The 23,596-nt window shown below is 43.3% G+C and overlaps 2 pseudogenes; one reads left to right on the forward strand and one right to left on the reverse strand.

Annotated features, from left to right (window-relative positions):
* Window positions 1–20,147, forward strand: part of LOC119303412 — a 62,402-nt pseudogene extending 42,255 nt beyond the window's left edge.
* Window positions 20,148–20,562: 415 nt separating this feature from the next.
* Window positions 20,563–22,838, reverse strand: LOC119300164 (annotated as a pseudogene).
* Between the last annotated feature and the right edge of the window lie 758 nt (window positions 22,839–23,596).

The raw sequence follows: 23,596 nt of genomic DNA on the forward strand, positions 1-23,596 counted from the left end.
ATATGGAATCTCTGCCGTGCTTCACACCAGTACTTAGTGTTCTTCACGATGCTGCACTGTTAAACTTTTGCTCTGACATCTGTGATTGGAATGAAGAACTGATTCTTCAATTTTATGCAATGCTGCACATCACAGGATATTCTAAAGATGTGAATTCATGGGTGCTGGACTGGATGTCTGAAAACACTCACTATACTGCACCAGCTTCTGAATTGTTTCGTGCCTTACCACTCAGTCCTCCCCTTGAAGAAGCTCATTGCATCTACAGTGAACCTGAGCTTACAAATCACTACATGTAGGTTCTGATGAAACCTTTGAAGCCAGGTCAGGCACCAAGAACCAAATTCCTCGTGAAGGAATTGTTGTACATGCCCAGAACTGTCTATCGTATTCTTACGAGGACAATGAGTCCTATCAAAGGCCATGACTCATCTGATGAGGAAATTGTTGGCATCATGAAGAATCTGGTATTCAACATCGTTCATGGAATTCCTGTCAATTATCACAATTTCTTCATGAGGACTCTGGCAAATGTTGCACTGTCTCCATTTGAGCTGAAGCCTTATGCACCTTGGATTATGAGATTCCTCAGGACAAGGTCTTCACTCAACTACAAAGCTGATTTTCAGAATCACCTCAGCTACTTGCCCCCAATTGAAGTCCACAAGCAGACATATTTCTCAGTTGATGGAAAGGGCAAGGCACCAGCTGTTATTGATGAAGGCATTCGTCCATTGGATGGTCAATTTCGCAAAGATGCCTCTTATTCCACCAATGATGACTCTGCCACACATGACTCTGCAAATGCACCCAAGTCCACTCCTCAAGCCACTACTCCGCGCGTGATGACTGACCATGAACTTCTGCTTAGTCTTCACCAGAAGGTGGATCGAAATCACAAATGGGTTAAGCGTCAGTTTGGTTTATTTCTTCACAACATGACTGCTACACACAATGGAGTGAATAAAAACCATTACTACCTCCATCAAGTCTTCAGTCGCATCTGGGCAATCCTATCACATCTGTATGGTGAAGAAGATCTGAAGAAAATGGGTCTCAATGAAGATTTTGACTGGTCTGCACCTCCACCGAAGAAATTCAAGAAGGTCAAGGTTCCTTCTCTGGTGGCCAGCTCATATTCTTCATCGCGCGACACTGATGAAAATGAAGACTTGGACGACACTGCGACATGCCCTACTACGACAACCGACCCCAACAACGCTGGCGCTCCTTCATCAACTTTATATTCTTCAGGGGCATTAGTCCTCATATTCGATCCTTTTGGTCATTTGATGACAAAGGGGGAGAATTTTGAGTTAGTCTTCAAGCGGGTCTTTCTATATGGGCGTTTTTTGTTAAGTTACAACTCTTGTTCTTCTGAGACTTTATTGGATCGAGTTGTAAACTGAAACCCGATGGTGCTCTGATACTTTTGATATGTTCTTCTGCATGCTTATTCCTCATATATGCTAATGCGCGCATGCTGAATTACATCAGTCACCATATTTCATCATGCATTTCAAATTATTCTCTGTTATATGTCAAATGCGTGTATGAATTACAAGATATAGGGGGAGATCTCCATGATTCAACTCTTCAAGTGTGCATTTCTTCAAAAGCAAATTCCTCACTATGCACATCTTCAGGGGGAGTTCTTCTATATCTTGCAAACAAATTCCTCAATATCAGTATTACACTTCATACGTTTATCCCCGTTGAAAACTTAACCTATATTGTCATCAATCAACAAAAAGGGGGAGATTGTAAGTGCATCTAGTGCCCCTTAGTGATTTTGGTATATTGAAGACTTATAGGTTAAGGGACTAATGCGTTTGTGAGTGTACACATGTCTATAAGTCTATGAGGAGTTTGATATTTATAGAGAAAGTCGACCCCTAAAAATGAAGTTCTTCGGCTGAAGACTTTGAATTTCTGAAGACTTTGAAAGTGAAGAAATTGGTGTGACCTTGAAGGCTTGGTATTCATTCGAGGACCATGAAGTGTGAAGAATTTTGTTTTCATAGTTTCATTTTCTCTTTCTTGAGTCATAGGAAACACCGTACTATTAAAGGGGGTCAAGGAAATACTAAGGAAAAATTTCCATGTGATGCTCAACTCAAAATCCTACACCTACCAATCCCTTCGAGTGAAACCATTGGAAATCTCATACAGTCCAGTCATATTATTCAGCGACAGAGACGAAGTTCTTCTAGTCTCTGAGGAATTTGTTCTGACTGAGGAGTTAGGAATTCGCCAGTGCGGATTTCCTACATAGTGAGGAACATGATAGCCCTGACGATTTTAATACTCAAAATTTCGACCGTTGCTGTGCTATGCGCCAGCTGTCCCAAAATATCTATCCACCTAACGGTCATATCATTGAAGGGCATTTATGTCTTATCATGTCGGGCTGCTCCCTAGACTATGAATAGCCGCTCCCTACAACCACTAGCTGGTTGGCTGCTCCGAGAGAAACTGACACTTGTCATTTGAGAGCAACTCATCCTCTGAGGACTTTGAGCGAAAATCATCAAGTGAGGAAAAACCCAAAACCCAAACACCTACAAACCCCAAGTGATTGAGCATCACTGAAGAGATTGATCCTGCGTGGATCCGACGCTTGTTACCTTTGAAGACTGTGCTTCTTCCAGATGGTTAGGCGTCATGGTCTAGAGCATCCAAGAGGAATTGTGGATCGCCGAGTGACCGAGTTTGTGAAGGTTTGGAAGTCGCCTGAAGACTTACCATGAGTGATTGGACGAGGTCTATGTGACCTTAGTTCAAGGAGAATACGGTGAGGACTGGGTGTCCTGAGTTGTGTGTTCAGGACTGGGTGTCCGGGACTGTGTGTCCTCGAGTTTAAATACTCAGCCGCTCCAACCAGACATACAACTGAGACAGCAGTTGGAACTGGTCTACCAAATCATTGTCTTCACCAAGCTTACTGGTTCCATTTCCTCAACTCTTTCATTTCCTCATAATTGAGTTGTGTGCTTGTTCATATCTGTGTTTGAAGACTTTGACTGAAGACTTTCTCAGTTTCCTCAATTCTATTTCTTCAGTCTGTTTGTCTTCATCCTATGTTATCCTGTGCTTATGCTTCCTGTACTCTGTGCCTGTCTTCATTTCATCATGATGACTATGCTTGTATTCTGTTATGTTTACTTTGGAGTACTTATTCCGTTGCTAGTAGTTCTTCGCTAAGGAATTTCCTCACCGGCAAATTCCTCAGTGAAGAATTTCATAAAAAATCGCCTATTCACCCCCCTCTAGTTGATATAATGCAGTTTCAAAAATTAATAGACAAAATGCTATGGGTACACAGCCCTGTGTACAGAGAATGTACACAAAGGCTGACATGTGGGCCAGTGGACCCAGCTGACCAGTCAAACTTTGACTGGTCAACAGGAGGGTGGGGCCTCCTTGTCATTGACTGATTAAACTAGTGATGTAGTTAATTAGTTAACTAAGCAATGTTAATTAAGTTAATTAATTATTAAATTAATTAATTAATCATTAATTATATTTAGTTATTTTAAAATTATTTTTTTGTTCTAACAGGGGCGGGCCTCACTAGTCATAATCACAAGGGGGCTTAGCACTTAATCTAATCTGGGGGTTATCCCCACTAATCCAAAACAGGGGGAACGGGCCACTGGTCAAAGGCCCCAGCCGGCCATGGCTGGGCTAGCGTGCACGACGGCTCGTAGGGGAGGCGCCGGCGGCCAACGCAAGCGCGCCGGGGAGGGGGAGCAGGGCACGACCCCTGCAGCGGCGGCCCCGGCAGCATGGCACGACGAGAGGGCGGCAGCACAGCGTGACGGTAGCAGCAGTAGCTCGGCAGCGGGAGCGTTGTGTGGGCAGCGAGTGGTCTGGGAGGCGGCGGGCAAGCTGGGCGGGGGCAGGTGCTGCAGCCAGTGGAGGCGAGGTAGCCGACAGTGGGACGCAACAGCTGCAGAGCAGCGTAGGCGGCGTGAGGAACGATAGGAGAAGGCGCGGGCACAAGTGAGGGAACGGAAGTGTGCGCCAGGTTCAGCGTGCGCGTGCGCAGCCCCGAGCAGCAGAAACTGCAGGCCCGAGCAGTGGCAGGCATGCAGGGCATGCTGGCATTTAGACATACGCATGCACCGACGATGAACTTCAGGAGTGGCGGTGATGCACGGGAAGGTACCTACGGGGTCCTGTAAGTGCATCTAGTGCCCCTTAGTGATTTTGGTGTATTGAAGACTTATAGGTTAAGGGACTAATGTGTTATGAGTGTATATAGGTCTGTAAGTCTATGAGGAGTTTGATATTTACAAAGAAAGTTGACCCCTAAAAATGAAGTTCTTCGTCTCAATACTTTGGTATTCTGAAGACTTTTTGAAGACTTTGAAAGTGAAGAAAATGGTGTGACCGTGAAGACTTGGTATTCATTCGAGCAACATGAAGCGTGAAGACTTTTGTTTTCGTAGTTTCATTTTCTCTTTCTTGAGTCATAGAAAACACCGTACTGTTAAAGGGGGTCGAGGAAATACTAAGGAAAATTTTCCATGTGATGCTCAACTCAAAATCCTACACCTACCAATCCCTTCGAGTGAAGCCATTGGAAATCTCATACAGTTCAGTCAATTTCTTCAGTGAAAGAGACGAAGCTCTTCTGGTCTCTGAGGAATTTGTTCTGACTGAGGAGTTAGGAATTCGCCAGTGCGGATTACCTACACAGTGAGGAACATGATAGCCGGCCCTGAGGATTTTGCTACTCAAAATTCCAACTGTTGCTGTGCTATGCGCCAGCTGTCCCAAAATATCTATCCACCTAACGGTCATATCATTGAAGGGCATTTATGTCTTATCATGTCGGGCTGCTCCCTAGGCTATAAATAGCCGCCCCCTACAACCACTAGCTGGTTGGCTGCTCCGAGAGAAACTGACACGTGTCATTTGAGAGCAACCCATCCTCTGAGGACTTTGAGCGAAATCATCAAGTGAGGAAAAACCAAAAACCCAAAACCCAAACACCTACAAACCCCAAATGATTGAGCATCACTAAAGAGATTGATCCTGCATGGATCCGACGCTTGTTACCTTTGAAGACTGTACTTCTTCCAGACGGTTAGGCGTCATGGTCTAGAGCATCCAAGAGGAATTGTGGATCGCCGAGTGACCGAGTTTGTGAAGGTTTGGAAGTCGCCTGAAGACTTACCACGAGTGATTGGACGATGTCTGTGTCACCTTAGTTCAAGGAGAATATGGTGAGGACTGGGTGTCCGGAGCTGCGTGTTCAGGACTGGGTGTCCGGGACTGTGTGTCCTCGAGTTTAAATACTCAGCCGCTCCAACCAGACATACAACTGAGACAGCAGTTGGAACTGGTCTACCAAATCATTGTCATCACCAAACTTACTGGTTCTATTTCCTCAACTCTTTCATTTCCTCATAACTGTGTTGTGTGCTTTTTCATATCTGTGTTTGAAGACTTTGACTGAAGACTTTCTCAATTTCCTCAGTTCAATTTCTTCAGTCTGTTTGTCTTCATCCTGTGTTATCATGTGCTTACGCTTATGTACTCTGTGCCTGTCTTAATTTCATCATGATGACTATGCTTGTATTCTGTTATGTTTACTTTTGAGTACTCATTCCGCTGCTAGTAGTTCTTCGCTAAGGAATTTCCTCGCCGTCAAATTCCTCAGTGAAGAATTTCATAAAAATCGCCTATTCACCCCCCTCTAGTCGATATAACGCACTTTCAATTGGTATCAGAGCAAGGTACTCCCTTGTTCTGTGTGATTTTTGTTTAACCGCCTGGAGTTTTAGTTATGTCGACCGCAGGTATGACGAAGGTGACATGCCCCATCTTTGATGGTCACGAGTATCCCAAGTGGAAGGCCATGATGAAGAAACGCCTCATGGCGATGAACAGCGAGTTATGGACCGTCACTGAGATTGGCCTGACCGATCTGTGCAAGATGGCAGAAGTTGATGACATTCGCAAGTATACTCTTCTCAACCTCACGGCGAAGGATGTCATGTGCTCCAGTCTGTCACAAAATCAGTTCAGGAATATCATGCATCTCGATCATGCGAAGCTCATCTGGGACCGTCTCTCTGAGGTCTATGAAGGTCATCGAACCTGTCATGATCCTTGGTTTGAGGACTTCAAGGAATCTCTCAAAACGATGACATTCGAACCAGAATTATCATCTTCTGCATCATGCCTTATGGCAAAAGATGCTGAGGTAACTGAATGCTACCTATCCGAGTCCAGTGATGATGAATCTGGTGATGAATTTGGACCCAGCTATGTCAAACTTGCTTCCCTTCCTACTAAACAACAAAGAGCTTTGGAAAAAGCTCACTATATGCTAAACAAGAGTGATGATATGTTGGGTGAAGAAATGGATCAGTCAAAAGCTTTGGCTGAAAGTTTTCAGAGACTTCATACTAAGTATGACACCCTTCAAGATCAACATAACACTCTCTTATCCGATCATGAGAAGCTTTCTTATGAATTTCTTCAAAGAAAGCAAGATCTTGAAAAGCTAAGAGTGAGTTATGAAGATCTTCAGAAGGAGCGCGATTCATTACTTGCTCAACAAATCAGCACTTCTCAGGAAGAATTTGTTCCTCCATGCTTGAAGTGCATTGAACATGAATCTGCTAATTATTCACCTGAATGTTCAAATGCTGCTAATGTTTCAAATTCTTCACATACCTCTGCTATCACTAATTCCTCATCTAAGGACATTGCTAGTATCACTGATGATGCAGGGTTGAAGGAATTGTACACGACAGGCATGTACAAAAGCCTCAAAGGGCATCAGGCTCTTTGTGATGTGCTTAAAAAGTAGATCCTCAACAGGAACCCTAGGAAAGAGGGTATTGCCTTTGAGAGGAAACTCAATGCTGATGGTACATATTGCAAGCCTGAGCAGTACCCCAAAACTACATGGGTTGCTGCAAAGGGACCTCCAGTTGATCCTCTAACTTAATCTGGATTTGCATGTGAATCTCCTCATTCTGATGATGAGTCAATTGACTCCAACTATAAACTGTTCAAAAATCAGAATGGTGAAGTATTTGCTAGATATGTTGGCACTAACTGCAGGAACGGCCCCCTATGAAGAAAATCTGGGTTCCCAAAAGATGCCTTGAAAATCTCCAGGTGAATGTCATCATGACGCCACCTGTGAAGAATAGGAACCCCAGATCAAATTCTTCATATGGACCAAATTCTTCATATGGATCCAAGTCCTCATACGAACCAAACTCCTCACATGGATCATATTCAGTCCTTATATGAACATCATCATGCTAACCCATCTGTTTCGCAGTGAAGATCTAAGGATTATGGATATGTGCATTATTCTTCAAATCATTATGTCCATAAGTCCTCGAAGAATTTCTCTGCATACTCTTATGCTTACTCTAACCCCTCTTATGTGAAACGAAATGGACTGGCTTCTATGCCATCCTTCTCGTATGGAGCTCGCAGAGTGATGAACTCTTTGCCACCCCTTCAGATGTGGGTGGTGAAGAAAAAGAACTAATCTCTTCTGCAGGGTCAGGTCTCCAGACGTATGTAATCGTCTGAAGAATTTGCTGGAGACCTGAGCATGCCTGATAGGACGCAGGCTAATCAGGAAGAAATGAAATTTCATTTCTCACGTCCTCATATTGCTTTATCAGTTTCTGTACTTGATGAAATTGATCTAATGAATTGATGTCATATTCTTCACTGATGAAGTATATGAGTTTGTAAGCTGCACTAATTCATCTGCAGGATGATCAACCCAAAGCCACTGAGTGGGTCCTCGATAGTGGATGTACAAACCACATGACTGGTGACAAGAATCTATTGTTGGATGCTCCATTATCTCCTTTGCATCTGAAGCACATCATCTTTGCTGACAAAGGCAAAAGTCAGGTATTGGGTCTAGGTAAGGTTGCGATCACAAAGGATCGACACATGGACAAAGTCATGCTTGTTGAGTCCTTAGGATACAACCTTATGTCTGTCTCAATGCTTTGTGATCTTGATAGGATTTTTGTCTTTGGCAAGTACTGTTGTGTTTTGGTTATGGAAGCTGACAATTCCAAAGTCTTCGAAGGCTTTAAGAGAGGAGACATGTATATTGTTGATTTCTCTACAGGACCACAACCAGCCGTGTGCTTACTTGCAAAAGCTTCAGAAGGCTGGCTCTGGCATCGATGACTTGGTCATGCAGGCATGAGGAATTTGCAGACGCTTGCGAAAAAGAAGCATGTCATTGGCATCGAGAATGTCAAATTCCTCAAGGGTCACCTATGCGGAGCCTGTGAAGCTGGGAAGATGACCAAGGCCAAGCATCCAGCGAAGACTATCATGACCACTACTCACCCATTTGAATTGCTTCACATGGATCTCTTCGGTCCTAATCATTATTATGCTATTTCAAATGAAGCATCTCAATATGGCTTTGTTATTGTTGATGATTACTCTCGTTACACATGGGTACACCTTCTTACTTACAAACATGAAGTGCAGGAAGTATTCAAACGATTTTCCTCGAGGGCTTCAACCAACTTTGGTGTGAAGATCAAGCACATCAGAAGTGACAATGGCACTGAGTTCAAGAATTCTGGTCTCGATGACTACCTTGATGAACTTGGTACTACTCATGAGTTATCTGCTCCTTATACTCCTCAGCAGAACGGCGTCGTGGAGCGTAAGAACATGACTCTTGCTGAGATGGCTCGCACTATGCTTGATGAATACAAAACGCCTCGTCGGTCCTGGACTGAGGCAATTGAAACTGCGTGCCACATCATCAACAGAGTATATCTTCACAAATTCTTCAAGAAAACTGCCTATGAACTCCTCACTGATAAGAAACCCAATGCAAGTTATTTCAAAGTCTTCGGTGCTAAATGTTGGATTAGAGATCCTCATCACAACTCAAAATTTGCACCGAAAGCACATGAAGGTTTTATGCTTGGTTACGGAAAGGACTCGCACACCTACAGAGTCTTGAACAACGTTCTTCACAAAGTTGTTGAAACTATAGATGTGCGGTTCGATGAAACTAATGGCTCGCAAAGAGAGCACCTACCTACTGTGATAGATGAACCAACACCTGAGGAAACTATCAAGTTCAAGGCTACCGAGGATGTCATTCCTACTGAAGAATCTGCTGAAGAATTCATTCCAGAACATGAAGAACGTCGAGCTAATGCATCTGAAGAAAATGCCAAAGAAAATGGTGCTGAAGAAAACGCTGATCAAATTCTTCAACGGCAACCAGCTCATCCTCGCATTGCAAAAGAAGTGCAAGTTGAAAAGATCATCAATGACATCAAAGCGCTAGGTCCTCTCACACGCTCAAAAGCTTCACATTTGTCTAAATTTTGTGGGCACTATGCTTTTGTCTCTATTACAGAGCCCACTAAGGTAGATGAAGCATTTCTGGAGCATGAGTGGATTCAGGCCATGCAAGAAGAATTACATCAGTTCGAGCTCAACAATGTCTGGGAAATGGTCAAACGTCCAGATCCTCGCAAGCACAATATCATCGGCACAAAGTGGATCTACCGCAACAAGCAAGATGAAAATGGCCTTGTGATGAGGAATAAGGCACGACTTGTAGCTCAAGGCTACACACAGGTTGAAGGAATTGATTTCGATGAAACTTTTGCACCTGTTGCTAGACTTGAGGCTATTCACATATTACTTGCTTATGCTAACCATCATGATATCACTTTATATCAAATGGATGTGAAAAGTGAATTCCTCAATGGTAAGCTTGAGGAAGAAGTATATGTTGCTCAACCCCCAGGTTTTGAAGATCGAAAGAATCCTGACAAAGTCTTCAGACTCAACAAGGCCCTCTATGGCCTCAAGCAGGCCCCACGGGCTTGGTATGATACTTTGAAGGAATTCCTCATGATGAAAGGCTTCAAACCCGGTTCACTCGACCCTACTCTTTTCACTAAATCTTATGATGGTGAATTGTTTGTGTGCCAAATATATGTTGATGATATTATCTTTGGCTGTACTGACCAACGTTATAGTGATGAATTTGCCTATATGATGAGTGAAGAATATCAAATGTCTATGATGGGAGAGTTGAAATTCTTCTTAGGTCATCAAATTCGTCAACAACGCAATGGCATATTCATATCTCAGGAGAAATACCTCAAGGATGTACTGAGGAAATTCGGCATTCAAGATTGCAAAGGCGTCAAAATTCCTATGCCCACAAATGGCCATCTATGCACTGATGAAAATGGTATTGACTTCGATCATAAGGTATACCGCTCCATGATAGGTTCTTTGTTGTACTTATGTGCATCTAGGCCAGATATAATGCTTACTGTTTGCATGTGTGCCCGATTTCAAGCTACACCGAAGGAATCACACCATAAGGCTATGAAGCATATTCTTCGATATCTAGCTCACACACCAACACTTGGATTATGGTACCCCAAGGGTTCAGCTTTTGATCTCATTGGATATTCTGACTCTGACTATGCTGGTGATCGTGTGGACCGCAAGTCAACATCTGGTACTTGTCATTTCCTCGGACGATCTTTGGTCTGTTGGTCCTCGAAGAAACAGAACTGCGTATCACTATCTACTTCTGAAGCTGAGTACATTGCCGCTGGTTCTTGCTGTGCCCAATTGCTATGGATGAAGCAAACTCTCAAGGACTACAGCGTCAACATGAAGAACGTGCCTCTCTTCTGTGACAATGAGAGTGCCATCAAGATTGCTCACAACCCAGTTCAGCACTCAAAGACAAAGCACATTCAGATTCGTCATCATTTTCTTCATGATCATGTGTTGAAGGGTGACATTTCTATTGAGGATGTGAAGACTGAAGAACAGCTAGCCGATATCTTCACAAAGCCCTTGGATGAGAAGATATTTAGCAAGTTGCGGTGTGAGCTAAATATCCTAGAATCTTCGAATGTTCTTTGAAAAGGACACTCATCCTAACACTTATGCAAAATTGATGACTTAGATGTGCAACACATGAACAAACGTTTTTCTTCAATCAATGAAGAATAACACTCTTAGTGTGAAGAAATTAATGAAGATTTTGATTCTCAGAACCCTACGATAATTGTACGCGGTATCTGAAATCATCATTCTTATACGGTGGGTCACGCCACCACCAAAACTTGAAATTCCTCAATTATTCATATTCTTCAACTTTGCATTTTCTTCACTGCTTCTGTCGTTTTTCTTCATTGACTATATATATAAGTTTATGTCCTCTACAACATTCACTTATTGCTAATTCTTCAAGTTGGTTTTTCTGCTAAGTGAACGTGATCGGACCCTTCCCCCTCTATGCTATACTCAACCCAATCTGTTCACAAATTCTTCATGTGCGTTCTCTTTGAAACTCGTTCAAAATCTTCACTGTGTCCTAGTCAGCTGAAGACATTGCGAACGGAACTTTAAAACCTATCTTATCTAAATTTTCGGCTTTGCCGCTCAAACCGTTCCGCATCCCACGTTATACTTATCCACTCACCCACGATCGCACACGATCTCCACCTCTCAGTACACGGGTGACACATGTCAAGCGAATGAGAAGGGTCAGGGGCACGTTCGTCGGGCGAGCAGTTTTTCACCGTGGCTATAAATACCCCTCCTTCCCTTCCTCACTTCTTTTACTCCGCTCGATCTCTCTCTCCAGCTCGACCTTCTCAAACCCTAGCGCCGCTGCTACTTCATCGCCGCCGGTGAGGAAGAGCTTCACTGCCTCGACCTCGTCACTGACGTACTCGCGCTGACCGCGGAAATCTTCATTCCGCCGCCGCCGTAGCCGTCTTCCTCCGCCAAGTTAGGGCGTGGAAGATCTGCCCAAACGAACTTCACATCTCCTCACTCCAGTTCATCGTGTTCTTCGTCCAGGGTAATTAAAAGTTACTTTTACTACCCTCGTTGATTCAAATGATTATCTTCAAAATCTTCAAAGGTGTTTTTCTTCATAGCTTCACACACTAAACACCTCACAAGTCATCTGTTCTTGATTCGTTTCTCTAAGCCATGTTTTTCTTCAAGATTCCTCAAATGTGTGGATTTTTAATCTACACATCTCTGGAACCTAAGACAAAGAACGCTTAGTGAACTTCTTCAAGACTCATCTGGTCAAATTCCTCTAACTTGTTCTTTTTTACAAAACCTTCTGAGAATGCATATGACCTCTCCAAATTCCTCGCAACTATACTCTATTCATAGGTACACATGTCAGCTGCTGAATCACTAGGTTCTCATCAACTTAACTCATTTGCAGCGTTCCTCGAAGAAAAGTTGCATACTTCTTCAGAGAATTCAATTGTTCAAATTCCTCAACTGAAGAAAATGGCTGATGGTAAGAAGCCACAGAAGGGAGGAAAGAGGCCTGAGGTAAATACAACGTTTGAGATCCCTGATGAAATATATACTGGGTACTGCACACCTACTGAGGAAACCAACAATGAGCGCAAAGTGCGCATTCAGAAGATAGAGAGGAGATGGGCTAGAGAGTGGAGGGAGTACAGATATGTCACTCCTAAGTACATGAAGAAATTCGCACTCAATCCTCCATGCCCAAGACCTTCATTGGCACCTGGCCAAATCGTTGATCCCACCATCCTCAAGCGCGGTGAGGACTATCCTGATGAATGGGCCAAGCGCCAAGCCTAGTTGGCTAAGCAAGCCAAAGAAGCAGTGAGGAAATTCAATGAAGACTCTGCTGCTGCAGCTGCCTCTGCTGAGGCCTTTGCTGTCAAGCCAAAGAAGGCTATGTCAAAGAAGCCTGCGCGCAAGCCAAGTGCTTCACCAACAATGCCCTCAAGGCCAAGTTCCTCAGCAATGCCCTCATGGCCAGAATCCTCAAAGCCCTCACGGCCAATTCCTCATGCTGCTCCTGCTCCTCCAAAGTCCTCAGCTCCTCCGCCAAAGCCCGCAGCTGTTCCGACTAAATCCTCTGCACCTGTGCATCTCGACTCGTGCCAAACGACTGAAGGCATCTCCATTGCCTCAGGTGTCTCAGCTAGTTCCTCAGCTGCACGAAGTTCCTCAGCTGGCCCCTCACTGCTGAAGACAAAGCCACTGCTGGACGAGGTCCTCGCCCAAGTCCTCAAAAGAAACAAGTTGCTTTCCAAGTACCGTCTGAAGAAGATGAAGCTGATGATGATGAACTTGCAGAAATCATCAGAGACAGGCAATTCAGGGCCGCTAGAGCCAAAGGATCAGAGGTGCCACTGCTTTTGGATCCCAAGTTGATCCTCGACTACATTGATGTTTGGCACAAGGACCCCAACACCCCCTTGCCTGATTTCAAGCTAACTCCTGGCCAAAGTCACATGCTGACCCACTTCATTCAAGAAGAAAAGTGGAAATGTGAGAAGGCCAGAAAGATCAAGAAAGCGCAGTACAATAAAGAGTGCTATCTGAAGAAAAACGTTGTCTCTATGACAATGAAGAACTTGTCACTATTTAGACTGAGATCAAGAAACTCAGTGATGACTTTGACGCATATCGCGCTGATTGGCTTGGAGCCAAGGTTCGTTTTGTGAAACTTGCGGATAGCTTCACTTCCAATGTTGCGGCCCCAACGCAACAGGAAATTCCTCAGGCTGAAGCATCTGCTTAGCCTACTGAAGAAAATGCCAGCACTGCTGATGAAAATCAGGCTGCTGAAGAAAATGTGAGTTCCAGGGCTGATGACTGCATTCCAGCCACTGAAGAAATTGCCAGGGCACCCACTAGTGGTGCGCCTGAAGAAACTGAAGAACTCAGGGCAACTGCATCAGTTGTGCCTGAAGAAAATCAACCAGATTCCTCAGCTGCTCCTGCACCAACTTCAACTCCAATCCTTCCATATGCATCAGATGTGAAGAAGACCAAGGCTGCAGAGCGTGCTGTAGTGAAGAAAAGGAAAGCATTAGTTGCTTTAGATTCTTCAGCTCCGCAGAAAATGAAGCCTATGACAAGTTCATTTGCAAATCCCATTGATGTTGTTCCCATTTCAACCAGGCCATCAAAGGACCTTGTTCCTTTTGATGAAGACTATGTGATCCCCAGCGGATCTGATGAAGAAACTCCTTCTGCTGCTTCGTCCGAACCATTGGATGAAGAAATTGAAGTGGATGCGATCCCTTCAACACCTATCATCTCCTCGCCTATGCCTCAGTTCATAGCTGAAGAGGCTGGCGTTGAAGAAATGGAAGATGAAGATGTGGACGTTGGCTGCTCCACACCCGTAATCAGTGATGAATTCTGGGAAAGTCAGCATCCAATCTCTCCAATGTTCACCCCTCTACAACAAATTCCTCAGTCCCCCACACAAACTGTACATATGGGCTCTGAAGAAACTCATCCCACTGTATCTGTCCATGAGGAAATTCCAGCCACTAGCGCTGAAGAAACTGCTGCTGCTGAACAACCAACGACGCAGACTTCCACTGAAGAGGAACCATAAATTCCTCAGCCTGAAGAACCTGAGATTGTGATTCCTGAGGTCATGATGCAACTCACTGACACTCCTCTGCCGAAGCCAAAGGATCCATTCTCACGCAAGCAAAAGTTCAAGGCTGATGATTTCTTCGGCGAGCACGTATTCTTCGAAGATTACAACCCATACAACTCTACTCGTATAAGGAAGAGGCGTTTTTGGACTGCTAGTCAAGCCAATTTCTATTCCTCAATGTCGTTCAACAAAGAGAAAATCTTTTACCATGAGCATATTCCTCACGTGGATATGGAATCTCTGCCATGCTTTGCACCAGTCCTTAGTGTTCTTCACGACGCTGGACTGTTAAACTTTTGCTCTGACATCTGCGATTGGAATGAAGAACTGATTCTTCAATTTTATGCAACGCTGCACATCACATGAGATTCTGAAGATGTGAATTCATGGGTGCTGGACTGGATGTCTGAAAACACTCACTACACTGCACCAGCTTCTGAATTGTTTTGTGCCTTACCACTCAGTCCTCCCCTTGAAGAAGCTCGCTGCATCTACAGTGAACCTGAGCTCACACATCATTACATGCAGGTGCTGATGAAACCTTTGAAGCCAGGTCACACACCAAGAACCAAATTCCTCGTGAAGGAATTGTTGTACGTGCCTAGAACTGTCTATCGTATTCTTACGAGGACACTCATTCCTATCAAAGGCCATGACTCATCTGATGAGGAAATTGTTGGCATCATGAAGAATCTGGTATTCAACATCATTCTTGGCATTCCTGTCAATTATCACGATTTCTTCATGAGGACTATGGCAAATGTTGCACTATCTCCGTTTGAGCTGAAGCCTTATGCACCTTGGATTATGAGATTCCTCAGGACAAGGTCTTCACTCAACTACAAAGCTGATTTCCAGTATCACCTCAGCTACTTGCCCCCAATTGAAGTCCTCAAGCAGACATATTTCTCAGTTGATGGAAAGGGCAAGGCACCAGCTGTAATAGATGAAGGCATTCGTCCATTGGATGGTCAGTTTCGCAAAGCTGCATCTTATTCCACCAATGATGACTCTGCCACACATGTCTCTGCCAATGCATCCAAGTCCACTCCTCAAGCCACTGCTCCACGCGTGATGACTGACCGTGAAATTCTGCTTAGTCTTCACCAGAAGGTGGATCAAAATCACAAATGGGTTAAGCGTCAGTTTGGTTCACTTCTTCACAACATGACTGGCACACACAATGCAGTGAAGAAAAACCATTACTACCTCCATCAAGTCTTCGGTCGCACCTGGGCAATCCTGTCACATCTGTATGGTGAAGAAGATCTGAAGAACATGGGTCTCAATGAAGATTTTGACTGGTCTGCACCTCCACCGAAGAAATTCAATAAGGTCAAGGTTCCTTCTCTGGTGGCCAGCTCATATTCTTCATCGCGCGACACTGATGAAAATGAAGACTTGGACGACACTGCGGCAGGCCCTACTACAACAAAGGACCCCAGCAACGCTGGCGCTCCTTCATCAACTTGATATTCTTCAGGGGCGTTAGTCCTCATATTCGATCCTTTTGGTCATTTGATGACAAAGGGGGAGAATTTTGAGTTAGTCTTCAAGCGGGTCTTTCTATATGGGCGTTTTTTTGGTTAAGTTACAACTCTCGTTCTTCTGCGACTTTCTTGGATCGAGTTGTAAACTCAAACCCGATGCTGCTCTGATACTCTTGATACGTTTTTCTGCATGCTTATTCCTCGTTAATATTATTGCACGCATGCTGAATTACATCAGTCACCATATTTCATCATGCATTTCAAATTCTTCACTGTTATATGTCAAATGCATGTATGAATTACAAGATATAGGGGGAGATCTCCATGATTCAACTCTTCAAGTGTGCATTGCTTCAAAAGCAAATTCCCCACTATGCACATCTTGAGGGGGAGTTCTTCTATATCTTGCAATCCAATTCCTCAATTTTAGTAGTTACACTTCATATGGTTATCCCCGTTGAAAACTTAACTTATATTGTCATCAATCACCAAAAAGGGGGAGATTGTAAGTGCATCTAGTGCCCCTTAGTGATTTTGGTGTATTGAAGACTTATAGGTTAAGGGACTAATGTGTTTACGAGTGTACACAGGTCTATAAGTCTATGAGGAGTTTGATATTTACAGAGAAAGTCGACCCCTAAAAATGAAGTTCTTTGTCTGAAGACTTTGGTATTCTGAAGACTTTCTAAAGACTTTGAAAGTGAAGAAAATGGTGTGACCGTGAAGACTTGGTATTCATTCGAGGAACATGAAGCGTGAAGACTTTTGTTTTCGTAGTTTCATTTTCTCTTTCTTGAGTCATAGAAAACACCATATTGTTAAAGGGGTCGTGGAAATACTAAGGAAAAATTTCCATGTGATGCTCAACTCAAAATCCTACACCTACCAATCCCTTTGAGTGAATCCATGGAAATCTCATACAGTTCAGTCAATTTCTTCAGTGTCAGAGACGAAGCTCTCTTGGTCTCTGAGGAATTTGTTCTGACTTAGGAGTTAGGAATTCGCCGGTGCGGATTACCTACACAATGAGGAACATGATAGCCCTGAGGATTTTGCTACTCAAAATTCCGACCGTTGCTGTGCTATGCGCCATCTGTCCCAAAATATCTATCCACCTAACGGTCATATCATTGAAGGGCATTTATGTCTTATCATGTCGGGCTGCTCCCTAGGCTATAAATAGCCGCCCCCTACAACCACTATCTGGTTGGCTGCTCCGAGAGAAACTGACACTTGTCATTTGAGAGCAACCCATCCTCTAAGGACTTTGAGCGAAAATCATCAAGTGAGGAAAAACCAAAAACCCAAAACCCAAACACCTACAAACCCCAAGTGACTGAGCACCACTGAAGAGATTGATCCCGCGTGGATCCGACACTTGTTAGCTTTGAAGAATGTACTTCTTCCAGACGGTTAGGCGTCATGGTCTAGGGCATCCAAGAGGAATTGTGGATCGCCGAGTGACCGAGTTTGTGAAGGTTTGGAAGTCGCCTGAAGACTTACCACGAGTGATTGGACGAGGTCTGTGTGACCTTAGTTCAAGGAGAATACGGTGAGGACTGGGTGTCCTGAGCTGCGTGTTCAGGACTGGGTGTCCGGGACTGTGTGTCCTCGAGTTTAAATACTCAGCCGCTCCAACCAGACATACAACTGAGACAGCAGTTGGAACTGGTCTACCAAATCATTGTCATCACCAAGCTTACTGGTTCTATTTCCTCAACTCTTTCATTTCCTCATAACTGTGTTGTGTGCTTGTTCATATCTGTGTTTGAAGACTTTGACTGAAGACTTTCTCAATTTCCTCAGTTCAATTTCTTCAGTCTGTTTGTCTTCATCATGTGTTATCCTGTGCTTACGCTTCTGTACTCTGTGCCTGTCTTCATTTCATCATGATGAGTATGCTTGTATTCTGTTATGTTTACTTTTGAGTACTCATTCCGCTGCTAGTAGTTCTCCGCTAAGGAATATCCTCGCCGGCAAATTCCTTAGTGAAGAATTTCATAAAAATCACCTATTCACCCCCCTCTAGTCGTTGTAACGCACTTTTAGGTCCAGTTCGAGCAACGACTCGAATCATTCAAACGAGGGCACCACACCGCGTTTGTAGGTGGCACGGGCGCGAGCTAGAACGGCGGGAACTGACTGGGACGACGACATCCGACGGCGGTGACGGCCTAACAGTGACGGAAACGAGCCAACAAGGCACAAGGAGGAGCGAGAGGGGGTCGAGGAGGACCATGAGCTCACCTAGGGGCGCATGGGGTCCCGTTGGCAGCTTAGTAGCAGCAGACGTAAGTGGATTCGGCGGGGAACTCCGGTGATCGAAGCAAGAAGAAGCGGTCGATCCCGGCACTGTGGTGATCTCCTGCTCGAGCTACTCCTCGGAGTCGACGAAGACGAAGCAGACACAGCTCCAGGCGAGGTCCTGAACCGACGAGGTGGACGATGGCCACATGGAAGGAGGAGGCCATGGAAACGATGGCATGGGTGTGTGTGGGAGAGAGTGAAGCGGCACAAGGGAGGAGAAAAGGGGGAAGGAAAGGGCGCGCTAGGGTTAGCAGGGGGTGCTTGGGGTCCTTATCTTCGCGGGGGACCGCCGGATGGCCGGCGTGTGGCTGGGGGCCGACCATGGCAGCGGGATAGCCAGCATGCCCTCCCCCTGTATCCTATAGCGTGAGGAGAGGGAGAGGAGGTGAGGTGGGCCGTTAGTGCTCTTCGGCCACTAGGGCCCAGATGCACATTAGCTAGCTAGGCCCTTTACTGATTTTTTTTGTTTTACAATTTCTTCACTGTTTCGGATTTAAAACAAATAGCAGTTAAACTTTTCTGACAAAGAAATTTGGCACACAATTATTAGCCATAATGTTGGAGAGGCCCACAAAGTTTGAGGTTTAAGTGAAATAGTTTAGTATTTTTATAATTGAAAAAGTAATTAAATAATTGTTTTTACCACCGTTATAGTCACAAAAGGGCACTTAAATACTTTACAAAAATGTTGGGTCACCTCCATAATTGATTATGGAATATTTGCCACACTTTGAATAATTTAGATTGCATGTTTTAGAAATTTGAATTTTGGACTTTAAATTTGAATTTGAATTGTGATTTGGATCAAGTGAAGATTAGCAACAGTAATGTGATGACATGGCACCATTAATAGGGCATTATTGTAGCATGACACTGGGGTGTTAAATTCGGTGTTTTGATGATCCCTACCTTATTGACCGCAACTTCTGTATTTATTATCGCCTTCATCGCTGTCCCTCCAGTAGGTATTGATGGTATTCGTGAGCCTGTTTCTGGTTCTTTACTTTATGGAAACAATATTATCTCTAGTGCTATTATCCCTACTTCTGCGGCGATCGGATTGCACTTTTACCCAATTTGGGAAGCTGCATCTGTTGATGAGTGGTTATACAATGGTGGTCCTTATGAGCTATTGTTCCACACTTCTTACTTGGTGTAGCTTGTTATATGGGTCGTGAGTGGGAACTTAGTTTTTGTCTGGGTATGCGTCCTTGGACTGTTGTTGCATATTCAGCTCCTGTTGCAGCTGCTACTGCTGTTTTCTTGATTTACCCTATTGGCCATGGAAGCTTTTCTGATGGTATGCCTTTAGGAATCTCTGGTACTTTCAACTTTATGATTGTATTCCAGGAAGAGTACAACATCCTTATGCATCCTTCCACATGTTAGGTGTAGCTGGTTTATTCGGCAGTTCCCTATTCAGTGCTATGCATGGTTCCTTGGTAACCTCTAGTTTGATCAGGGAGACTACTGAAAATGAATCTGCTAATGAGGGTTACAAATCTGGTCAAGAGGAAGAAACTTATAATATTATGGCTGCTCATGGTTATTTTGGCTGATTAATCTTCCAATATGCTAGTTTCAACAACTCTCATTCTTTACACTTCTTCTTGGCTGCTTGGCCTGTAGTAGCAATCTGGTTCACTACTTTAGGTATTAGTACTATGGATTTCAACCTAAATGGTTTCAATTTCAACCAATCTGTAGTTGATAGTCAAGGTCGCGTTATTAATACTTGGGCTGATATCATCAACCGTGCTAACCTTGGTATGGAAGTAATGCACGAACGTAGTGCTCACAACTTCCCTCTAGACTTCGCTGCTATTGAAGTTCCATCTATTAATGAATAAGGTTTTTCTGCTAACATATAAGAATTTTTGAAGAAAGAAAAGACAGAAATACCCAATATCTTGTTCTAGCAAGATATTGGGTATTTCTGTCTTTATTTTGAATCTTTTTTGGTTCTTAATCTTTCTATTCAGAATTCAGTTAACGACGAGATTTAGTATCCTTTCTTGCATTTTCATAACTCGTGAAATGCCGAGTAGGCACGAATTCCCCCAATTTGCGACCTACCATAGGATTTGTTATGTAAATAGGCATATGTTCCTTTCCATTATGAATCGCGATTGTATGGCCAACCATTGTGGGTAGAATGCTAGATGCCCAGGACCACGTTACTATTGTTTCTTTCTCCTCCTTCATATTGACCTTTTCTATCTTTGCCAATAAATGATGAGCTACAAAAGGATTCTTTTTTTTCTTGTCACATCTGATTACTCCTTTTTTCCTTTTTAAAGAGTGGCATTCTATGTCCAATATCTCGATCGAAGTACGGAGGTCAGAATAAATAGAATAATGATCAATGGAAAAAAGAAAAAAAATCCTTTAGCTGGATATGGGGCGGATGTAGCCAAGTGGATCAAGGCAGTGGATTGTGAATCCACCATGCGCGGGTTCAATTCCCGTCGTTCGCCCATCGCATTATTGCAAATACCAAAAATGCAATTTTCCATATTCCTAGTTACATATTTACTTACGGCGACGAAGAATAAAACTATTGCTATATTTTTTTCCTTTTCCTAGTTCTTCTTCCAAGCGCAGGATAACCCCAAGGGGTTGTGGGTTTTTTTCTACCAATGGGAGCTTTCCCTTCACCGCCCCCATGGGGGTGGTCCACAGGGTTCATAACTACCCCTCTTACTACGGGGCGTTTACCTAGCCAACACTTAGATCCGGCTCTACCCAAACTTTTTTGGTTCAGCCCAACATTACCCACTTGTCCGACTGTTGCTAAGCAGTTTTGGGATACTAAACGGAACCCCCAGATGGTAATCTTAAAGTGGCCGATTTACCCTCTTTTGCAATGAGTTTTGCTACAGCACCTGCTGCTCTAGCTAATTGCCCACCCCTTCCATGTGTGATTTCTATGTTATGCATGGCCGTGCCTAAGGGCATATCGGTTGAAGTAGATTCTTCTTTTGTCTCAAAAAACCCCTTCCCAAACTATACAAGCTTCTTCCAAAGCACACGGCTTTCTAGATGTATATAACGATCTCTAGACAGATGGATCTTATATGAATCATATGATGAAGTACCACATGAGTGGATATATAGGAAAGGAATCCAAATCTGCCAAATCGCTCATGTTATGATCTTCTACATCCTAGGTCTCTGCATTCCGTCATTTGGCTTATGTTCTTCATGTAGCATTCAGATCGAATGACTCTATGAAATTACGTCGATACTTCCACATATTATGGGTAACATAGGAGACATCCCTATTTTCCCCCGGGGGTCTTAATTACCACTGCTTAGCTTTCAATTTGCCTCTGACCATCAAATTAAATGTGAATAACCTGTCCTCCTCTCTTTGAAACAAGGGGCACTTCCGGTTCTGTGCGTGCTTCAAACAATTTTATCTTCTCCATATTACCATATCTCTAGAGCCAATAATTTTCTATGAGGAACTACTGAACTCAATCACTTGCTGCCGTTACTCAACAGTTTTCTGTTGAGGTCTATCCCGTAGAGGTAGTCAAATTGGATCAGTGATCGATTTCTAGGTTTCGTCGTAAACCTAATTGGTTACTTCCAATTACATAAATCAATAGTTCAAACCTCACTCAAAGGTAGGGCATTTCCCATTGATATAGGAACTTTTGTACCAGAAACAATAGTATCTCCAATTATAGCGCCTCTGGGATGTAAAATATATCTCTTCTCACCATCCCCATGGTGTATGAGACAAATGTATGCATTTCGATTAGGGTCATATTCTATGGTTATGATTCTACCAGATATGTCTTTTTGATTCCGTCGAAAATCTATTTTACGGTATAGGCGCTTATGACCTCCCCCTCTATGCCTTGCGGTAATGATTCCTCTGGAATTACGACCTTTACCACAACGGTGCCGTCCATGGATCAAATTATTTCGTGGATTGGATTTCACTTGCCTGTCTACGGTTCCCTTCCGTGTGCTCAAGATAGGTGTTTTGTATAAATGTTTCACCGTATTATTAAGTATTCTCCTTTAGTTTTGTCCTCTATCTAGAAGTGGAATAGAATAACCCGGTTGAAGGGTAATGATCATACGTCTGTAATGCATTGTATGGCCCAGAATAGGTCCTATTCTACCTTTTCCATGTAGTCGATGGCTATTCAAAGCTACCACCTTAACACCAAATAAGAGTTCGACCCAATGCTTTATTGCTGTCTTAGTGAATCCCGATTCGACACTAAAAGTATATTGATTCTTTCCCAACAAACAAAGACTTTTTTCTTTAAATACTGCATATTTGATTCCATCCATAAATTGACTTTCCCTCCTATGCTCTGAGTTCCAGTATCGATTAGAATTCGAGTTCTTATTGTTCTTATGTTATGGTATGAATATACAATACCAATTCATTATGTATGGATGATGGATGAGATTCCATGGATAGAGAGCCAGTTCCAATAGACTTATGGAATGTTCCTGTTCGTGTGCATCCAGCAGGAATTGAACCCACAAATTTACCAATTATGAGTTGGGCGCTTTAACCATTCAGCCATGGATGCTTAACAGGGATCATCGTACATCGTAAATAACCAATTTTCATATAGAAAGACATATCATAGAAAAGTTAAATCGAAAATATTCCGAGATGGCAAATATTCGGAGATGACTATGAAAACACCTCTCTGGATCCTCGAATTGAAAGAGAGATTGAGAGGGATCAAGAATCCTAATTCTCGCTATTTGGAATGGATCCAATTCTATTGAGTCTGACTCGTAGTGATCATTTCTCTTTAGCAAAGAATGACCTTGGTTATCAAAGGATTGAACAACCGGGATCCATTTACTTGTGATACCTAGTTGGCATTGATAACAATACCCGTGCGTTGCAACGGGAGAGAAAACATAACACACGCTCTTAACTCAACAACCATCACTCAAGACCACAATAGGTCCATCTTCTTTGTTTTTGCGAGGCATCATATTTGTGTTGCCGCTTATCCTCCTTCTCACCCGGGAATGTATCCGGTGCACCCGCACTTGTGGTGCTACCGGTGCACTGGATGCCATAGAATGTTTTAAAAAATGTGAAAAAAATCTAGCATGTTAAGACAGCATCAATGTATGATGTCACAAAAATTCGTACAAAAATTTGAAATATTTTTTGAGCTACAAAAATAACAAATTTGACATCAGTGTGATAATGGGCCAAACCTAAAGCCCAAGTTATGTTATGTACTATTTAGTGTTGAATTTGTCATTTTTGTTTTTCAAGTTATACTTTGAATTTTAACTTGATTTTTTGTGACAACCT

Source organism: Triticum dicoccoides, chromosome 5A (genome assembly GCF_002162155.2).
Source record: "Triticum dicoccoides isolate Atlit2015 ecotype Zavitan chromosome 5A, WEW_v2.0, whole genome shotgun sequence".
Taxonomy (NCBI): domain Eukaryota; kingdom Viridiplantae; phylum Streptophyta; class Magnoliopsida; order Poales; family Poaceae; genus Triticum; species Triticum dicoccoides.